Source organism: Panicum virgatum, chromosome 7K (genome assembly GCF_016808335.1).
Source record: "Panicum virgatum strain AP13 chromosome 7K, P.virgatum_v5, whole genome shotgun sequence".
NCBI classification, from domain to species: domain Eukaryota; kingdom Viridiplantae; phylum Streptophyta; class Magnoliopsida; order Poales; family Poaceae; genus Panicum; species Panicum virgatum.
Window position 1 is genome coordinate 48633188 of NC_053142.1, and position 22804 is coordinate 48655991.

The following is a 22804-nucleotide window of genomic DNA, read 5'->3' on the forward strand; positions in this document are numbered from 1 at the left end:
CCCCCTCTTGGTCCATCGATCCTTACAGCCGTGTGTTTCGCATTGACTTTTCTGGATCTTCTTCTAGCACCTCTCACTGTCTGGTGACTGGTCAGTCTTCTGAGCTCTGGAAGTGGCATAGGAGGCTTGGTCACTTGAGTTTTGACCTACTAGTTAGGCTCAGCTCACTTGATTTGATCCGAGGATTGCCCAAGCTCAAGTTGGACAAGGACCTTGTTTGTCACCCGTGTCGTCACGGGAAGATGGTTTCCCTTCCACACCCACCTGTGAATCAGGTGATGACATCGCACCCAGGCGAGCTTCTTCACATGGACACCATTGGTCCAGCTCGTGTGCGCTCTGTCGGTGGGAAGTGGTACATTCTTGTGATCGTTGACGATTTTTCTCGGTACTCTTGGGTTTTCTTCTTGGAGACTAAGGATGAGGCTTTTCAGTACTTTCGAGACCTTGCCTTGAGGTTACAGAACGAGCTTCCACATGCCATGAGGGCTATCCGCAGTGATAATGGCTCTGAATTTAAGAACGCTCGTTTTGATGACTTCTGTCGTAGCTTTGGTCTCGATCACCAGTACTCCTCTCCTTATGTTCCTCCACAGAATGGCGTGGTTGAACGCAAGAACCGGACCCTAGTGGAGATGGCCAGGATGATGCTCGATGAGCATAGGACTCCTAGGCGTTTTTGGGCCGAGGCGATCAACACCGCATGCTATGTTGCCAACCGCATCTTTCTTCGCTCTTTCATGAAAAGACTTCGTATGAGTTGCGGTTTGGTCGACAGCCCAGAGTGTCCCACCTGCGTGCTTTTGGTTGCAGATGCTTTGTTCTGAAGGAGGGAAATCTTGATAAGTTCGAGTCTAGGAGCTATGATGGCATTCTTCTTGGCTATGCTCTTCAATCCAGAGGCTATCGTGTTCTTATTCTTGAGACTAACCGGATCGTCGAAACTTGTAATGTAACCTTCGACGAGTCCACTCCTTCTTTGTCTGCTTCTTTGGAGTGTGCAGGTGATGATGAGTTTGGCCAGGACATCTTTGAGGATGAGGATGAGCCTGAGGCCTTTGAGGATGATGGTGGTGTCCCTGCGCCGGCTGCAGGCCCACTTCCTGGAGATTCGAGTTCTGACGACGATGGTGGCCCGCTCCCCACAGCGTCGACTACGGCCGATCCACGTCCAGCTCAAGGTTCTTCCTCCGGGACCCATGTTGAGGGCGGTGGCGAGGCGACTTCGTCAAGAGAAGCACCACGACACATTCAGCGTCGTCATCCACCTCAACAAATGTTAGGTGACCTCAACGAACGAACCACGAGGTCCAAGGTAACAAGTATCGCTGGCTTTGCTCATTCAGCGTTTGTTGCCTCCTTTGAGCCAAAAGATATTGGACATGCTTTATCTAATTCTAACTGGGTCAATGCCATGCATGAGGAGCTAGAAAACTTTGAGCGAAACCAAGTCTGGGTCCTAGTAGAGCCTCCACCAGATTGCCACCCTATAGGTACCAAATGGATTTTCAAGAACAAACAGGGTGAGGATGGGATGGTTGTGAGGAACAAGGCTAGGTTAGTAGCTCAGGGTTACAGCCAGCAGGAGGGGATAGATTATGAGGAGACCTTTGCACCTGTAGCTCATTTAGAGGCCATCAGGATCTTTTTAGCCTTTGCAGCTTCGAAGGGGTTCAAGCTGTATCAGATGGATGTTAAGAGTGCCTTTTTGAACGGGTTTATAGAGGAGGAGGTCTATGTGAAGCAGCCTCCTGGCTTTGAGAGTCCCAAGTTTCCAAACCGAGTCTTCAAGCTTCAGAAGGCTTTGTATGGTCTGAAGCAAGCCCCTAGAGCCTGGTATGCGAGATTGAGAGCCTTTTTGCTTAAACAGGGGTTTGTCATGGGATCGGTAGATAAGACGTTGTTTCTCCTCAGGCGTGGTGCTGATTTTCTGTTGGTACAGATTTACGTGGATGATATTATCTTTGGTGGCTCCTCTCACTCTCTTGTTTCTAGCTTTTCTGATGATATGAGCAGGGAGTTTGAGATGTCGATGATGGGTGAGCTTCAGTTCTTCCTCGGGTTGCACATCAAGCAAACCCGGAATGGCACCTTCGTCCACCAGGCCAAGTACACCAAGGACATGCTCAAGAAGTTCGACTTAGGGGGCCTCAGTCCTATGCCGACTCCTATGGGTACTTCTATGGCGCTGGATGAGGACACTGAAGGTGTTGCTGTGGACCAGAAGGAGTACAGGAGCATGATCGGCTCGCTCCTGTACTTGACGGCCACCAGACCCGACATCCAGTTCGCGGTCTGTCTCTGCGCGAGGTTCCAGGCTTCTCCGCGCACGTCTCATAGGAACGCTGTGAAGAGGATCTTCAGGTACCTTCGATACACTCCAGAGTTTGGCTTATGGTACTCTGCTTCCTCTTCTCTTGCGTTGGTTGGCTTTTCTGATGCTGATCATGGTGGTTGTCGGATTGATCGCAAGTCGACTTCAGGCACCTGCCAGTTTCTTGGAACTTCTCTTGTGTCTTGGTCTGTCCGTAAGCAAACTAGTGTAGCCCTTTCCACCACAGAAGCCGAATACATTGCTGCTGCTAGTTGCTGCTCCCAGATCCTTTGGATGAGACACACTCTCAGTGATTATGGCCTAACCTATGGCAGAGTTCCCATTTTCATTGACAGCACATCAGCCATTAGCTTAGCCAAGAACCCCGTCCTACACTCTCGCTCCAAGCATATAGACGTGAGGTTCCACTTCCTGAGAGATCATTATGAGAAGGGTGATGTTGAGCTGACCCATGTGTCCACTGTTAATCAAGTAGCCGACATCTTGACCAAGCCCCTGGAACAAGCCACCTATGCTCGCTTGCGGGGAGAGCTTGGCGTGTGCTACCCATTTTGAGTTGGGTAGTTGTTTTTGTAGTTTAGGTTTTGTTTTTCCTTCTTTTTGCTTTTTCTTGCATTTTGTGTACATACCATCTTGCATTGCATTTGCTCATATGCATTACACTTGCACTAAGCTTCTCATGTATGATATCTGCATTTGCTTGTGCCTTGTGCTATGCTATGAGTTGTATATATGCTTTGACCATGTGTAGCTAGCTCCTTTGAATATGCTGTATATTGGCTCTGAGCTTAGCTATTTTATTCTCTGAAAATCATAAAACATGGTCACCTTCAGGGTCTGCTACTAGCATGTGTAGGTTTGTATGCTTATGCTATCTTGATCATGCTTAGTGGCTAGGTCCTTTGCTCTCACATGCAACAAGATGCCCTCTTTTCTGTTGGAATAGTTTAATTGGTATCTAATTTCAAAAAGTCCAACCAATTGGTTTATCTTGGGTTGCTTTGAGTGAAAAGATCCAGGTGGGATTGCTTGCACCACTGTTCTTGTATCGAGACTGCTCCTCTGGAGAACTTGGACAAGGCTGTGGATGACTGAGAGTGGTGTCTTAAGCTTCTGATGGTCCTTGACCTAGGCTTGGCACATTCGCTAAGTTAAGCGCTTGCAAGCTTTCAACCCCTGGCACCGAAATTTGTAAGTTTTCAATTGGTATCAAGGCTGCTTGAGTGGCAGTTGCTGTGATATGGTTTGGATAGCTCACCTGTATGTTCTTGCTAGCTCTAGCATGCTTGCTTGCCTTCTAGTATGTTAGGTCCTTTATGGTGATGCTTTTCGTTTACAAATGACAAATGCTTGCTCATGATCTGTATAGATATATTCTTATGAGCTTCTCCATGCATTGTCTTTGTATATGCACCCTCATATGCTATGATGTTTCGACCCTTGCAAATGCTCTTGTTCTGTACCTGGAAGCTTTTAGGCACGCATGCTTGCACTTCATGGCATATTTCCAGGGGGAGCATCTAGACAGGGGGAGTTTCCTTGTCGTGTGCTTTGTCAACAAGGGGGAGAAATTGGTGTCTCTTGTACCTTAGGGGGTTAGGGGAGAAATTCTTGTTCCTTGTCCTAAGGGGGAGAGATTCAGATTTAAGTGTGCACACATCTGGGAAGAGTTGCATAGTGAGGGGGAGCTGCATTTCAGGGGGAGTTTTGAGCATGAAAAGCTTTGTGATGCTTATTTTGCTGGTTGCGTTGAGCCTTACCTCTTTCTGGAGGGACCAGCTTTGCACATGCTTTGGCTGTGTTGAGCCTTGCCTTTTTCTTGAGGGGTCAAGCATGTTTTGGAGTCAGTGCGTCGAGCCGTTGCCCTTGTCTTAGGGGCTGACTCTTTTGGCTTTGCTATGTTCAAGTGATCTTTCTGGCTTTGATTCGCTTTTGATCACTTGAGATAGCTCTCTTTGTTTTCTATTTCTTTTTGGTTATCTTTGTTTTCACCAGTGCTCGTGTGGGGTGTGGTGTTGACAATGCACTCATCAAGGGGGAGATTGAGAGGCAGTGGAGGCCTGCTCCTTAGTGTGATGAGTGATTGCCAACACGTGGAGTGGACTGACAGTGGTGTAGTCGCGACTTCGTGGAGATTGCGTCGATTTCTTGGTCTGTGGTGTGCAGGTATACGGATGGCGCGGTGGCAGCGAGTTGGTTTGGACAAGAGCGTGGTGCGTGCCGATGTACCATGCGGCGGCGTTGCAGTGGCGGGAGCTCGACGACCATGCGGAGGCGGGAGACCTTGCGGTGGCGTTGGAGGCCCAACCGGACGACCGTGCGGTGGAGAAGGACAGCCCAGATGCTTGGGCCACTGCTGGGCCGCGTGGCGATCCACTCCTGGCGCCAAGGCGGGACGGCGTGGAGGTTGTTGGTACCTCGGGAAAAACCAACGGCGGGATGCGTCGACGTCGGCCAAGTCGAAGAGGTTTCGGCGGGAGGTCGGACACGTGGCGTCATCGGGCTTGGCGGGTGTGCCCGGAAACATCGCGCGGGAAGGGTTCGCGGTTCCCTCCAAAACCGCAACCGAACTCGGTTTCGGCAGTTTTCCAAAAACTGCCCCCGGAAGATTCCAGAAGGACGCGTGGCGACATCAAGGGGATTGCGTCGAGATGAAGCAAGGTTCTCCGAGTCGTCGCGGCCGTCGGATGTCTTTGATGTATCTTTTCCGGTTTTGCCCCTAAGGGCCTTCTAGTTTAGTCTAGCACTTAGGGGTAGTTTAGTCTTTTAAAGGGAGACTTGGAGTGGAAGAAAGGATGGGAGAGATGGAGTGGGTGGTGGCTGCCTGGACACAAAAAGGCAGGGCCTCCTCCCTGGTCCCTGGTGCCCTGGCAATCAGAAGAGAAAGGAAAAAGAGCCAGGCGCCCTCTTCCTCCTCTCTCCCGTGTTCTTCCTCCTCCCTCACCTTCTCTAGGGTTTAGGCATGGATTCTTGAAGAACTTGTAAGGAGAATTCGTGGGAAAGGAGGCCCATCCCTCCTTGTGCCCTCGGGGCTTTGAAATCAAGGTTCGTTCCATGTCTTACTGAGCTCTGTGGCATGAATCATCCTTGTTCTTGATTTCTTCGTGTTGGTGTGTCTACCACTTGTTGCCGTAGTTCTTGAGGCTCTTCTTGGCGACTAGAATCATTGTAGTCTTGTGCTAAAACTCATCTAGATCGTGAGCCTTCAAGAACTCAGTTTTGGAAAATTCCTGAAAACCCCGTTCTTCCTCGGTTCTTCGTCGATTCCTCTCAAACCATGGAGTAGATCGTCGATTCTTTTTGTGAGTAGGCTCACAAGGTCTTTGTGAGTGTGCCTGCAAATTTTGGAGAACTTTCGACCTGTTTTGATCGATCAATCTTCGAGTTTTGGTCGTGCCGAGAGGAAAACAGAGGTTCTGCGCTCGGGCAGGATTTTTCCTTAACGCCGGTTGAACCGACGCTGGCGTTCCTGAGCGTCGGATCAACCGGTGAGTGCTTTTGTCACGGGTTAGGGTTTTTAGGGTTTTGTGTGATTGCACCGGTGCTTTGATCTCCCCGACGTCGGTTTAACCGGCGTTACTAATTTGGTTTGCAGTTTGGGCGGTTGACCGACGTATAGGGTTTTGCCTACGTCGGATCAACCGGCGTTCATTTACTTCGGTTTTGTTGTCTCTCTGGACAACTGCACCGACGTGAGTTTGCGATTTTGTCGGTTTAACCGACGTTCGATCACCGGTTTAACCGACGAGGTTCAAAACCCAGCGTCGGTTCAACCGGTGCTCACTGGTTGTTTGCTGCAGGCTCTGTATCACCGGTTTAACCGACGTCGTTCAAACGTGTGCGTCGGATCAACCGGTGATATATACCTTGCTTGGTTCTTGCACTGCTTTCGTGCAATTGCTTCCGCGCTTGATCGCTTTGGTTCCTAGGCTTGTTTTGTGTTAGTGTAGCTCCCTTGTAGCTACTCTGCACATCGCCTAGAACTCTGGGGTTGGGGTGCACTCTAGAATCGTGAGCCGAAGTTTTTGATCGCAATTATTTTCGAATGCTCCCATTCACCCCCTCTGGTCGCATTTCTCGGTCCTACAGAAATTCACAAATGACGAATCTTCTTCCATGGCTCGGAGTTCGAGCAACACTTCTCACTTGTTCGCCGAGCACATGCCTTGTTGTTCCTCCCAAAGTGTACAGGTTCTCTGAAGTCTGAACAACGGATGGACTGACAGTAGATCACTGAATTACTGATGCTCGCATGTGTATTGTGTAGATGCCATGGACGGCAGCAAAGCAGAGCACAGGATTTTAAAATGTCAATATTACAAAAGCACTACCGATATAAATATCAATATCTTGCAGCTAATGTTTCACACACACACATACACTCAACCAGTAGAATGGCTGCCTATCCTGGAAATGGAATTCACTTCTCATGTACAGTTAAGGTAAGACTCTTACACTTGCAGAATCATAAGACTCGTGCATATAAAAAAATACTAGCCATTTAGCATCTAACGGCCTTCGACCACCGTGAGGCTCATGCCATTCATGGACGGTACCCTGTTGTCGCTGCCTCTTCCAGGTTCAGCATCCCTTCGCCCAAAATACACAGGCTGCAGTGGTGTTGGGAGTGGTGTGCTTTTACTCTCTAGCATCAACACAACCGTTGACATGAGGCGGCCTACAGTTCGGACTGTCTTGAGCGCACAAAAGCCCTATGGGATGCACCGTGAAACTTCATCGAAGGGGCAGTTCTCCTTAACAGATGGGTCCACTAAATCTTCTGTTTTGCCATCTTTCCATAAGTTCCATGCCTGAACAGAGAGATTTTTCTTTCAATGAGCTAATATATGTTCAGTGAGTAGGTTATGGTGCTGGATTGGGAGCATCACCCGAAACTTACATAGACTATAAGATTAGGGAAGTCCATGATAAGATGTGGTGAGCTGATCTTTAATCCACTCACAATCTCCAACAGCAAAACACCAAAGCTGTAGGTGTCAGACTTGACCGAAAATGCACCTTCCATCGCGTATTCAGGGGACATGTAGCCACTGTAAAAGCGAGTCATCAGTACATGAGATCTGCATAATTTTAATAAGTCCAGATTATGATTCCCTCTGAGTAATTCGATAGTGCACGAGTTACTTACTATGTCCCAACAATCCGGTTAGTATTTGCTTGGTTCTGATCACCACAGAATATCCTGGCCATACCAAAGTCTGATATCTTTGGGCTCATCTCTTTATCTAACAAAATGTTGCTTGCTTTCAGATCTCTATGGATTATAGTTAATCTTGAGTCCTGATGGAGGTACATAATTCCTCTTGCTACTCCCTGGATTATCTTGAACCTTGTTGGCCACTGAACCATTGATTTTCTTGCAGAGTCTGATAAGAATAATATGGAACAAAACACATATGCATATTTATTTGTTGAGTTTTGTAAACATTGTGAAAAATTAGAAACTGAATGTACCAAAGAGGAAGTAATCCAAGCTTTTGTTGGGCAAGTACTCGTAAACTAGCATCTTCTCATCTTCATGAATACAACAACCTAGAAGCTTAACTAGGTTCTTGTGCTGCAGTTTTGCAATCAAGACTACTTCATTTCTGAATTCCTCTGTGCCTTGTCCGGAACCCTTGCTTAGTCTCTTATAGCTACTTCCGTGCTACCATCCAACATTCCCTGCATGATCCCTCATTCATCAAAAAACAGTTACAAACCATATAATTTTCTATCAATATATAAACAATCAAGTGAAACTTTTGCTTGTACCTTGTAAACTTTACCAAAACATCCTTTGCCAAGCATGTTGGTGTCGGAGAAATTGTTTGTTGCTGCAACAATGTCGTTGAAAGCTAACAAATGGGAACTCTATATTATTCTTGCTCCCTGCTTCATCAGTAGATCTCAAGTACTCTAGCATCATGTTCTTTTGGACTTTCTTCTTTGTTGTTTGGCTGCTAGTAGAAACATGAATGAATTCTTTCTCCTAAACACTTATGCAGTAGTGTTGCATTTTTTGAAACTAGAGCTATTTTCTTTGTACCTCTTCTCTTACATTTCCAGATAAGGGCCGCGAACGCTAGTAGCAGCAACATGCTATAATTGGCAGTAAGATCTTCAGCAATTCTCCGTTCTTTTGAACTGTATAAGAGGAAAAATATGTCTTCAGAACTTACCGCGACAAGCATTGTTTGCAATTGTGTGAGTTTACTTGCACAGGGTTACATGAGCAATCTGCGAATGCTTTAAATCTAAATAGACTGACTTGCTGTTGTGAACACAGAAGAACATGCAAGACGTTAACTGATAGGCTTTGATATCGTGGTAAGTTTAGTCAGGTTGTGTTACGTATGCTCATGCACAATAACTGTTGCAAAAATAAAAATAGGGTTGGGCATTTGTTATAACTTTTTTTTCTACTTGATTGCGTTTGAAACTAGCACGGAGTAGATAAATGGTTGCTGCCAAGGTTTATTTGATGCAAGTCGGTTTAAACCCATTCAGGCCTTGCACAAATTTCAACTAAATCATAAATTATTTTAGAGCAATCTCCATCTTACTAGTATCTTACAAACATGCCTTAGAGCAGCGATGACAGCACATTTGTCACACCGAAGTACTAAACACTAATGCAACTTCGGGTGAAAGAAGGATGACTGGATGAGATGTAAGGAACGCGCTTACCAGAAGATTCGCCAAGCCGGATATATAAGTTCTCAGTAAGGACGCTGACCTTCTCCATGTCGACGAGATCCCCAGTCCAAACCAAACACCGAGATGTGTTGCCCATAGGACCTCCAGCACTGCTCAAGTTGGCATAGGTGTATGCCATACACGAGCAGTTTCTGGAGCACTCGTCTGTGCATTGGTCGAAGCTTGTATTCCTAATTTGCAAGAATTTGTCAGGAACCTTCATGTTAGGCATGGTCATGAAATAGTTATCCTTTCCGCATCTTAATGCTTTCTTTCTCTGGCATCCTCTAGATAAGTTGAGACTGTCGACGAGCTTGAACCCATCGGGGCATCGGCATATTGGGATTGCCTCCGTGTAGTCGCAGTACCCGAACGGGCCACATGAGGCGTAGATGGCACAGTAACTGGACATGGCAGTAACAACTGTCCACGACAACGTGGTGTTGTTCCAGTTCCAGAGGCTCATGTTGCCTCTGTAGTCAAGCAAGACGCGTGTGTAGGGTGACCCATCAGAGACTGTGTAGGTGTAGGTGTAGGTGTAGTACAACTCATCCCCCCTGTCGTAGAGATACTGAGACATGACAGAGGTGGTGGTGCTCTGGTATGTGCCACCGAATACTAAAACTTCGTTGACAACATCGAGGCGCTTGTACGGCAAACTCCCGTTCCAGATGAAGAGTTGAAAGTTCGAGCTGGGATCGATGCCTAAGGAGAAGTCCCCACTAGATGGATCATCAGGGCCCTTCCAGGCAACGAGGCGCCCAACCACTTGTGCCTTGGAGCTCACCAAGATCCTCGTGTTTGGAAGTATGGTGTCGGTGAGATGATCGATGCTTTGCCACACGACCGTGCCGTTGAGCAACCGGAGCACAAAGTTACCTGAGTCGAGCAGAACCGCGACAGCTCCGTCAGCACCACCAGTGGTGGTGGTGTTCGCCGTCATCCAAACAGAGCGTCCTTCAGAGTCGAACAACACCATCTCTGAACTATTGGTGATGGTGAGCTTCACGGATGAATGGTTGGAGATTGGGCTGTCGCGATTGGCGATCCACACGATGGTGCGCTCGGGGATGTTGTTGTACCAGATTCCAAGGTACAAGCTCTTGCTGGAGTTGGTTGGGGAGAAAAAGCCAAGAGCAAAGGCTCGCCCCTCAGAGATGAGCATGTCGCCCGGGGAGAGTGAGTTTGCCTGTGTTAGTTGGTCGTTGGACTCGCAGAAAGAACTCAAGATCAAGAATAGGAGGAAGAAAACATGGAGTTTGGCCTTGCCCATTACGTTCTTCAGTGCTGGTTTGTTTGGCTCTGAAGGCTGAAGAAAGTAGCATGTAGCCATGATGCAGTTGGACCGCAAGAAATAGAGGCATACTTGGGATTTTCTGTCTGTCTCAAGGCGTCAAATCGAAACGTGGCTCCCATAGAATCAAGACGCGGGGTAATACAGGATAGAAAAGTCTGCAAGGATTCAATCCTGCAATAATTCAATCCCGGCCTCTTGCGTGGAATATGGGAAGGGGTGACGAGAATGAAACTTCGGTGTTTGGATCCGGGTGAGGCCTGGATTGGTTCGAAAGATTTATTTAAGTCCTCATCACACACCGAATGTTTGGACACTAATTAGAAGTATTAGAAATATAGATTAATTATAAAACCAATTGCATAACTACTAGAAAATAGAAAATAGGCTTATGGTACCGGGTGGTGAGGCCCTTGGGTACCGGTTTTTCAAACCGGTACTCCGTAGCCGGGACTAAAAGTCTAGGCCATAGGCACCGGATAAAACAATCAGTGCCTAAGGCTCTCGTCAAAGAAAATTATTAAAGTTGGTATTTATGCGACGCGCGTGTGATAGCTGGGATTCGAACCTGTGACCTCTTTCCTCGCGTGTACCTTTTTTATCGTCTCACCTACACAGCACTCGTGATGAAAAGAGAGATATTTTCTTTTTGAAACAACCCGTGAAAGGGCCCTTAGGTATCGGTTGTTAACACACCACCCGGTACCTAATGCTAGACATGTTACTAGCCTTAGGTACCGGGTAGTAACACCAACCGGTATCTAAGGCTCATTCATAAGTTCTATCCACCCCAAAAGGACCACTCTGAAGATGAACCGGCACCGGTTCATCTTTATACTGGAACTTTTGGGGTGGACCTAAGGCTTATATTCTAGTAGTGCATAAAGAGATGCTAATTCACGAGACGAATTTATTAAGTCTAATTAGTTCATGATTTGATAATATTATGCTACAGTAAACATGTGCTACCGATAGCTTATTAATTAAGTTTAACAGATTCGTGTCGTGAATATCTCCATTTATGCAATTAATTTTGTAGTTAGCTACTGTTTAGTCCCTCTAATTAGCATCAAATATCCGATGTGACACGGACTGGATCCAAACACCTCTGAGAATCTTGCTATTTAGAAGTATTAAATATAGTCTAATTATAAAACTAATTATAGAACTCCGAGCTAATTCGCGATACGAATCTAATAAGGTATATTAATCTAAATAGATGTTTACTGTAGTGTTATTGTAACAAATTATGAATTAATTAAGCTCATTAAATTTGTGTTGCGAATTAGCGCTTGTCTATGAAGAAGTTTTATAAATAGATTTATTTAATATTTGATGTGACGGAGATTAAAGTTTAGCGAGGGCATGCGAACAGAAATGGTCACTCGGCTGCGCACTGGTCGAATGAAGCTTCTGTTTTTAATGTGCGGGCAAGAACTTGTCCGGAAACTTTCCTCCCCACATTCAACGCCTCCTTTCTCTGTTATCCTGTCCATTCGAGAGGCTCGAACCCATCAAGGCACTGACACACAGTGGAAGTCTCCATCAGTGCCGACGACGTGACAAGAAAAACTGCCACGCGGAGTTAACAAGATGGGAGCCTTTCTATGTATTATTCCCCCACGCCTCCGTGAGCTCTGGGAGCATCCACGTCAGCGAAAATTTTACCGTCCCTCCGATTTCTGACCAACGGTGATAACCGATTCCCAGCATGCCAATCACAGCGTCCTCTTTCAGGTCGAAGCGTTCACACATGTCTAAACGCGTTCGCTGTTTTTTTCGTGTGTTCACATCTTCTCGCATTTACTTCGCTCCGCTAAAGTCGTAAAGTAAAAAGTGTGCCTCAGCTTCTAGACCGGGTAGTCTCCCAAGTCAACAAAAGCCGCTGCCATCGCTTCCTCCTAGAAATTTCCGTGAGCACTCGGCTTTCCTCTCCTGGTCGCCCCGATGCTGTGCCCCAACCGGCGCCGGCGCGCACGGGCTTCCCGAGCCCGCCGACGGCACCAGGCGAGGAGCAGCGCCCTCCTCCCACCCAACACCGCGCCCTCCTCCCACCCAACGCCCCGCCGCTTCCCCGGTCGCCACCGCCTGCGATCCTGGCCCTACGCACCTTGCCGCAGCCAACCCTCCACGGGCTAGCCTCACCAGCCGCACCACCCCCGGCCAGCCCTCTATCTGAGGCGCCATGGGCTCGTCCCACCACCCCCGCCACCATCCAAGCGCAAGGCGCGGGGAACTACCCCCGCCAGGACGCGGCTCTTGGTGATGTAGACGCGGCCCGATCTTCCGAGAGGTAGGGTAGATTCGATTGATGGAGTACGTGACGTTGGCGATCCGACTTCTAATCAGACACGAATTCGAAGCCTGCAACCGTTACACCACTGCTGCTCGCTGGTTATCAACCAAGCACAACTTGATTGACCTCGCCGAGAAGGCTTTTCCTGCAAGCGAATCGAAGAACACTAGCAAGAAAGGATAAACACGCAATCTGAAAATTGCAGATGTGAATGAAGCGAAAATCAAAGTGGGGTTCAAGAACTCGATTCCAAAGGACTAATCGACACAGTGGAGGAGATCAAGAACGGGGGCCCTGGATCAATGTATAAGGACTTGTCGCCACAGATACAACGATGCAATGTCTGTTCCTCAAAGGAAAACTCAAGACTAAACAAAACCCAAGTCTAAGCGGCGGCGGCTACTGAGTTTATAGAAGAGCTAGGGCGTACTAGGGTTGGGGCGACTAGGGAAGGGGCGCCCACAACTTGGGCTGAAGGCCCGACACGATACACGGGCCATTGGCCCAAAAGAGGTGGCGCAGCACCTTTCCAGATTCTGGATGTCGAATTGTTTCATGAATTCCTGTCGACTCCGAATAGCTATGGACCTGAATCTGGTGGCGTTAGAAAGGTTATGAAATTATCTTTCCAACCATGTAAAGATCTCCTCAAACGAACTCCGTATGTGGCCGTGGCGTCGTTTTTGGTGCAGACTGTTTCTGAAATCCGAGAAGGAAACGAAGTCCAAGTTGAAGACGAGTCGGACTTCAATGTGTACGCATCCGATGCAGCGATGTCCTCATCATCCTCCCCTTCTTGAATTGGAGTCGTCCTCGACTCCATCCCTTCATCAATCTCCTGCAAAAGGTTAGTGACAACAGGATGCATTGTGCAAGACATAGGAGCAGTTGGAAAAGATTTATATCGACAAAGCATAGTATAACAAGGTGCATCATGATTATCACAAAGCTCAGCAGCAGCAGATGTAGTAGCAATATAAACACCTTCTTTCAATTTAATTCCATTCGGTTTAGCATCAGACGATTTATTGCTAACATTTTCAGCATGCTCTTTAAAATGTTTCCTAATATCAGCCGGCGATAAAGGAAGCAAAGTAATCTTTTTGTCCTTATGCATGAGAGTATATGTATTAGTTCTACCATGGTGTGGCATCAGTATCAAATTCCCATGGTCGTCCTAACAATAACGATGATGATTGCATAGGTACAACATCAAAATCAGCATAGGCACGATAAGAACCAACAGAAAAGTGGATGCGTGCTGATTTAGTTACCTTAGTCTTACCACAATTGTTGAACCATTCTAGGTAGTAGGGGTGAGGGATAGAACGAGTGGTCAAGCCAAGCTTCTTGACCAAATCTGAACTCACCAAGTTGCTGCAACTTCCGCTATCAATTATGGTGAGAACACGACAATCCTGCACGATGAGAAACATGTGGAACAAATTTTTGCGTTGGAGCTTCTCCTCATCCTCATGGTTTGCTTTAGAAGTCAACACACGCTGCACAAGAAGACTAGGAAAATCTGCAGTTGCAGCTATGGAATCAATTGCCTCACCCTCATCTTCTTCCGAATCTGAAAACAATGTTAGCTGCAAGGACCAAATCATCCTCAACATCACTAGCACTTACATATCCATTACCATCAGGTGCAGTGATGAAAGCACGAACACTTGGACAATCCTTCATGACATGTCCCATTCCCTTGCAGCGATGGCACACGATGTTTGTAGATGATCTACTCGAAGACCCCCTTTCAAGCGTAGCATGCTTCTTGTGTTGTTGGGCCTGCACAGTAGATACATTGCTTACCTCAGAAACTGGCACAGGAGCTGGTGGTGTTGCTGGTGGCTTAGCAATAGGCGCCTTGGGCTTCTCAACGTCGGAACGCTGCTGAAACAATCTCCCAGTATTAGACTTGAAAGAATGTTGGGCAATGCGGCGTCCCTGTACTTCCCGTTCTGCCTTAAGAGCAAGATGATACAATTGGGAAAAACGATTCCAGTCTTTGTAATCAAGAATATCTTGTATATCATGATTTAAACCACCAAAGAACCTAGCACTAATGTCCTCATCATCCTCATGAATACCACAACGTGCTAGACCAATAAGCAATTCCTGATAATATTCCTCGACTCCTTTATCACCTTGTTTTAAATTTTGCAATTTTAAACATAGATCACGCTGGTAATAAGGAGGAACAAAACGAGACTTCATGCGTTGTTTCAAAACAGGCCAAGTTTGAGGCACAGCAGCAGCATTACCAGCATTGCAAAGATCAGTCCACCAAAACAAAGCAAAGCTAGTAAATTCACTAGTAGCAAGTCTAACTCTATGCTCATTAGGAACCAAATGAGAATTAAATTTTTGTTCAACAGCAAGTTCCCAATCCAGATAAGCCTCAGGATCAGCAGTGCCAGCAAAAGGAATCATGGTAAATTTGGCTTTAGCAAAAGGATCATTGTTACCGATTTTGATTACCTCCCATACCTTGACGATTGCGCCGAAGACAGTCCGCAGCACGAGCATCAGCATCAAGGTCGGCATCCTCATCGTCGTCATCCTCATCAGGTTGGTGTCGGTGTCGCCGTGGAGGGTGACGTTGTTCAACATATTCAACCCTGGTGACCAGGCCGTTGATAGTGCGCATTAGCTCATCAAACTTCCCATCGATGTAGTTGCGCTGGTCATCAACAAGTTTCTGCAGTTCATTCTTTGACACACACTCGTTGAAGTCCGTAGGTGACTATCCTCCTATCCCTGGCATGGTTAGCAGATAGCAAAAGACAACACCAAAGTATTATCCCTATCAACTAAAAGGAACTGGATGGTGGTGACAGAGGAGTGCAAAATCTCAAACGGCTTACCACCGTCTTGAAAGTGTTCTTACCAAAGCCAAACAGGATGGTACAATCTGTTGTTGAGCTGGGTGTAACAGTTGCAAGATGAACCTGTGCTGATCAGAAGAATATGTGTAGCTTGGACAGGCACAATATGGTAGCAAGGGATTAGCAATAAACACAACAGAGTAGCAAAGTTCAATAAGTATCCAAGGCACAAGTCACAATTGCTGGCTAAGATATGTCCCTAGGAGTAGCACAACAAGTTGGAACAAAGAACGATGGATAAAGCTCAAAACAGCACTTGCGCAATTGTTTTTATTCTTTTTGCCGATTTCCCTCTAGCACTAGTAGGAATCAAGATTTCTTATTTTGTCAACTATTTTTTTTTATATTTTTATCTCAACAAGGATCACAAGAGATGGAAGCACAAAAATTTTCACCTTAAACAGAGGTGGGATGTGGCCTACACAAAATCAGGAACGTTTCTTGAAAATCTGAAAACAACTTCGGATCCTAAAAACTCAATGTTTGTGAATTTTTTTTGAATTTCTGAGATCGGCCCCAAATGGCGAGGCGATTTTATCGCATGTGCAAAATTTCGTCACCTTTCTGCTGTAAAAAATTGAGCCAAAACGGAGCACCGAGCGAAAAGTTATGCCCGTTTTACCGAAGGGACCTCAAGTTATGGTTTTCAGAGAGCACAACTTGGCAGATCAGGTGAAGGCGGCTAGGGCAAAGCTTCCCTATTCTCCAACACTGAACCACACTAAGCAAAGCTTCTCAGTAATCGAACAACCTAGGGAAAAGCATCCCTGGTGTATGCAGCAAGGGTATCGCCAGATGAAATCAAGAAGGGCTGCGATGCAAGGCGAAAACACAAGGCAGCTTGCAACCTATCTAGGGCTTGCGCGGCGAGAGTTCACACAAGGCGGCTAGCGAGGGCAAGTCAAGTAGCGTGAGGGCTCGACTTGTTGGTGGGGTAAAGGTGGATAGGACGGCGGTTGACTACGACTACGAACACACTAAACCAGCAACAAGACTCGACCACGGACACGAACTCAACTAAGCGAAACTGAAACGAAAATTGCAGAGGCTAAAACAGGTTATGGGACAGCGGAAAGTGTAAATTTTTTTGGGCTTTTTGTGGACTGTAGGTAAAGGAACAAGATGTATCTAAAGGGAAACATGAAAATATACCTCACGGTAAACCTGAATCCTGATACCACTTGATGTAGACGCGGCCCGATCTTCCGAGAGGTAGGGTAGATTCGATTGATGGAGTACGTGACGTTGGCGATCCGACTTCTAATCAGACACGAATTCGAAGCCTGCAACCGTTACACCACCGCTCCGCTGGTTATCAACCAAGCACAACTTGGTTGACCTCGCCGAGAAGGCTTTTCCTGCAAGCGAATCGAAGAACACTAGCAAGAAAGGATAAACACGCAATCTGAAATTGCAGATGTGAATGAAGCGAAAATCAAAGTGGGGTTCAAGAACTCGATTCCAAAGGACTAATCGACACAGTGGAGGAGATCAAGAACGGGGGCCCTGGATCAATGTATAAGGACTTGTCGCCACAGATACAACGATACAATGTCTGTTTCTCAAAGGAAAACTCAAGACTAAACAAAACCCAAGTCTAAGCGGCGGCGGCTACTGAGTTTATAGAAGAGCTAGGGCGTACTAGGGTTGGGGCGACCAGGGAAGGGGCGCCCACAACTTGGGCTGAAGGCCCGACACGATACACGGGCCATTGGCCCAAAAGAGGTGGCGCAGCACCTTTCCAGATTCTGGATGTCGAATTGTTTCATGAATTCCTGTCGACTCCGAATATCTATGGACCTGAATCTGGTGGCGTTAGAAAGGTTATGAAATTATCTTTCCAACCATATAAAGATCTCCTCAAACGGACTCCGTATGTGGCCGTGGCGTCATTTTTGGTGCAGACTGTTTCTAGAATCCGAGAAGGAAACGAAGTCCAAGTTGAAGACGAGTCGGACTTCAATGTGTACGCATCCGATGCAGCGATCTCCTCATCACTTGGTGCGGGGCGGGGCAATGGGTCGCGGCACGGCGGCACGGCGCGAGCGGCGCCTGGAGATGCGTTGCACGACGGCCGTGGCGAGAGCGGCGCAGAGGCAGCCCGCTACCGCCCACGAGTTGCAGCCGTCCACGGCGGTGCGGCGCTCAGGGGCGCGCGCGGCACAGGTGACAGATGAGGCGTCGGCTACTGAGGAGCCGCGTGGGGTGAGACGGCGCGCCGCATCGCCGGGGACCGGCCGAGGCCCTCGCACGAGGCGGCGGCGATGTGTGCGGGACCCTCGCACGGCGGCGATGGTGGAGCGGCGATCATCGCGACCAGCGGCGCCGACGGAGCGCCGGCCCTCGGCCACAAGCAATGATGACGGTGGCACCACGCAGTGCCAGTGTCCCGTAGGCGGCGGCAGCTCCTCTCCGACCACGCGCGGTGGGTCCTCCTACCTCATCTTCGACGAGTGCGCCCCATCCTCGGCCAAGTAGTGGTGGTGCAGACTGTTGATGCCGTGGCCCTTTGCGCGGCAGCTTGCTTGGCGCGGCCTTTGGCCGAGCTTCCGAGCGCCGCCTGCAGAGCTCGCTTTCGACCTCCTCGCCGCTACAGGGTTAGCTGCGGAGCTCCTCCCCCCTCCCTCCTCTCTCGTCTGACCTGCATCTGCATTTCTCCCCCCTTGTCTAGATCTGTTCCTTTTAGCTTGCACAAAATTTGATTTTCCTCCCTCCAGGAGGCGCAGTCTGTTGACGAGTGTTGGGGATAGGAGATGAGCACCACGAGCTTGGTCCCTTCCAGCAGTGAGTGCTGGTCCAGCTTCATACCCAACAAGCTTATGCTTCTGCCTTCATAGATTTCACTCGCTCTTTTCCTCTCTTTGTTTCCTTCTTTTTTGCTAAATTTGGCAGCTGGAGTTGAGTGATTATAGCACTCACTGTATCTGGATCTTCCTCTTGGTGATCTTCCTTCTTTGTCACGTAGGATCAAGCTGACATTAGAATTATAAGTATTAATCAGTATTTATCATTTTGCATTAAGTTAAGAATATGGTCTTTGTATTTTTACAGGTCATGCAAAAGCACCTTTAGAAGTAATTGTGTGTCCTTCCATGCTGCTCAAGACATTGGCAGGTACTATGAGATACTTTTCTTCAATCTTATTAATTATTATGTGAGTTAGGGCCATATTTGGTTGATGCGGGTATTTTGTACTTGAAAAAATAAATGAAGTACCATATAAGATACATCTATTCTTTTTCATATATGTCCATGGTTATTGTTTAGTTTAGAAAATGCCCCGTCAGTTCCAGCATTTCTATTGACATAGTCTGATCTGATGGATATTCCTATTCATATATGTGAATTATTGTCTATTGTACAAACACAAGTCCAGTTGTATTAATATTTCCCAATATGTTGGGCATTTATTTAGTGTTAAGAACACTGCATAGGCCTCCAAGCATACTCTGCATTTTTAAAGGAAACACAAACTTCAATTATTCTGTGCCATTTGCATTTCCAGATTTAGAGCTGAGAGAATGGCCAATCACATAAATGTTTGTAGTTTGCTTTGTTAGACATACAATTCTAGTGTTGTTGACGTTTAGTTGTTCCACTAAATACATTCTGGCATGCAATTTAAAGTGAACTCAGGAAAAAGAACAATGTGTCAGACCTCATTGTATTTCCTCAGGTCATCAGTAGTTTAGGAAAAAGAACCCTGGATGTATTTTCTCAAGTCATTAGAAGTTTTTTCACGCTTTCATATGTGCAGCATGGACTGCCAAAAGTATGGAGCGCCCTGTGTTGTAGGTGGGCAGAGGAAAGGATAGATTTTCCACGCTTTCATACTTGGAAAGAGGCTGCTGAAGGTCAGCGGTCTTCCATTTTGTAGACTATCATGCATTGTTTTGTCAGTGGTCCAAATTGTGTGAAGTATAGGAAAAAGGTCAGCCTTGAGCAATACCGTTCACATGGGATAGTTTTGCGCAATATGTTAAGCGATATGGCAATCCCACTTGAACCCAGGAAATCTTGATCTCCTAAGCAAAACTCTAATGTGGTTTCAATTCGATGGTGGACAACACAAAGGTGTCATTATATTTGGTTTTAGCTACAATTTGAGCAGCTTCTTCCCTAATGGTATTCCTTTTTGTTAATTGGACTTTCATTTCTGTTTAAGGCACAAGGTTCTAAAAAACGCTAGATGCTAGGCGAACGCTTGCCTATGGTTTAGAGTTTTTTGTGATTAAACGTAGATTGAACATGATTAAACGTGTGTTGTGATTAAACGACACTGTGATTAAACGCAACGCTTGGCCACCGTTCAGCGTTTAATCAAGATTAAACGACGTTTAAAAACATTTTTTAGAACACTGTTAAGGCACATGGATTGAGGGTTATTTTCCAATTGAAATTGAAAAGAGATAAAACAGAATACATTGTGTATTTAAACAACTGTGATTTCAAGGACATTTCTTGCTCAAATTTGAAGCTGTTGTATTAAATACAAAACAAAAATTGACTAATGCTCCGAACCAATACTTTTTTATATTAATTGTTTAGTGGTATGGTGAAAATGAAATATTATGGACTTATGGTTCAAATACCCTTTGATGGGTATGATCAAACAGCAGTGAACAAGATAACTGTGGGAACAATTTCATCTTTGTCGCAAACAACATTGATGCTGAGTTGTGTTGCCTTATGGCCCCGTAGAGAAACTTTCATTTCCATATTACTGTTAAATAACAATAAATGATAGCAAATTATATAATCAAACATTTATAGTATAGTTTCTAGAGAATTAGGAAGAAAAATATGTAATTAAACCTGACATCTTGTTTTTATATACTTCTCATTTTTTTAAGATTATATTTTCTGCAAATATTTGAATTGTTTTGATTAGAAAAATGCACCCATCCAGGTTCAGCAACCCCCCATAATAGTGCCAATAACATCTGTTCATAATTTAAAAAATTTATGAATATAGGTAGCTTGACATGGAAGTTTTTCTTATCACCTACATCCAAAAGATCTTCAAAAGGTTCTGCGGATATAATCTGGAAATGTAGCACAAATTCTTCCAATATTGTTCCTGTGGGGACTTTCTTGTTCTCTTTGTGCCTTTACCCACGATTGGATTCATTATGCCATGTATTTTAAAAAGATGTTGCGACTGATTTACTATTTTATTTGGGCAATGATTTCTCCCAGTACAGAAATTGATTTGATTCAACTCAATTTACTGTTCCGCAAGGTGCGAGCCCAAATTGATGGACCTTTTCCTTTTTCTTTTCGTACATAGTTGAAAAAAAAAAGGATTCTACTGCTACTTTACGGCTTTCAGGTTTTAAGTTCAACTTCAACTATTCTTCCATTTTGTATTGAATTACTTATACACCACTGACTTGGCTGGTCTTCCCTTATTTAATTTGATTACCTGTAGGTGGGAACAGCATGCTGCGTGGCCATTTACCCCCCCCCCCCCCAACCTGGTATGAACGCGATTTCTCCTGCTCCTGCCATAAGTCCTATGCGGCCACATGTAAATAGGTGCTTCTGTACCGTTTTTGCTTAATTAATGCTCTTCTTCATCCCCCAAATTCAAATGTGATCTCCTTTAGTATGTTCTTTCACTAACCTAATTCAAACATGCTTGCCACGGTAGTTAAACGGTGTACTTATCCAACTTCCTTGTTGCTTACCTACATGCATGTGAAACATATGCAGAAGCAAGCAAAGGTAAAAAAACTGTCATTCTACTGTATTTGGGGGGACTTCACGGTGACCTGCGCATCCTGCACCTACAACTCTGAAACTGTACCTGGCAGCCTCCGATTTTGACTGCCTTGCCTTCTTTTCCCATCAAGGCTGGTATGAACACAACAAACTCGATCAGGAAGCTATCAACCTTAACGGACAGGGCTATATCCTACATCCTCCAGATTCCTACACCCACCGGCATTTTTCCTTCCATTGACAATGTTTGAGCATCATGCACACAGAAATCTGCCATTGAATACAAGTCTCCATATTTTCCTCCTCCTCTCTGTACCAGAACAGGATAGCCAACATTGGTTAAGGTATTTTAGAGTGTGAGGCCAAAAATATTGATTTATTGTTTAAATCCTTTTTGGAATAAAATAGGGGAATTTATTGATCGCTGTATTTCCTGCTTTAAATCCATTAGAGATCCAAAGGGATAGCACAGTTTCTTTGATCTTTGTCCATTCAAACATAAACACATTGAGTAAAAATGCATTTCTTCTAATTTGCATCTCTAGATTATATTTGTTGACTCAATCCTACAAGGACTTGCTCTAAGTTATGATTTACAGTCTTTCAGGATGGAAAAAAAAAATTGCAGAGCCTCTTCTTCTCTGCCTGCAGCTTCATCTTTCATGATGTGCCATCCCAACATTTAAGCAGCCTAACCCTATCTGCACAACATTCTCCGACTGGCAGTGCGGAGAAAAAAGGAGCTGTTAAAAAGATGACACAATAAATTTTTCCCAGGCCAAGGCCAATAGCAAAAAGAATTAGCCGATAAATCAAACTTCCTTCTTCAAAAACAGCACGTCCCCTGGGAATAAAACACCTTTTCTTACCATGAAAATTACCACCAAGAATACAAAGAGGTTGTGGGCACGCAATGTGTTTTAAATTAGGTTACACTGGGAAAAAAATAGAATTTTCTAAACTTTAACTCCGATCTTCCTATTTCCCTTTTCCCTTTCAGATCTTATAAAATGTACATACTATTTTTTACATTTCTTGTAAACATCTTCTACTACCATGATAATTAACTCTAGGATTACAAAGGAATTATACGCGCGCAATCCACTAGTTGAGATATAGAGATGGCGAAGTGAGACTCGTGAGAGGGAAACCTTCACTGTTGGAGCTAGAGCACCCAGGCCTGAGAGAGAGAGCACCTCCGACTGTTCTACTACACTGGAAGTCTGGAATCGGGAGTTTCTTTCTTTCCTTTTTTGATCTCCAGGAGTTGCTGAACACTGGACTGGAGAACACCATGTAAAATCTCTGATGAAAAAGTTCAGTTTCCTTGGGCAGTTGGGCTGTACAAGTGGGCCACAAACACTCAAGGGATGCGGTGAACTTCGGTTTTGGTCTCGAGAGCGTTTGATGTTTTTAGGCCCAAATAAGTGGAGAAGGCGAGGCACGAAGCCCATCGCTTTGCTCGGCGATCGCTCGCCAGCGATGGCCCGAACCATACCTTCGCGCATTTGGCGCTCCAGGCGGAGCTTGCCCTCAGTGGCATCGTCCCTCGCCTCTGCGGCTTCCCG

At 45.9% G+C, this 22804-nt stretch overlaps 1 pseudogene; it reads right to left on the bottom strand.

Annotated features, from left to right (window-relative positions):
• Positions 1 to 6614: 6614 nt before the first annotated feature.
• On the bottom strand, positions 6615 to 10398 carry LOC120641893 (annotated as a pseudogene).
• Positions 10399 to 22804: the final 12406 nt, after the last annotated feature.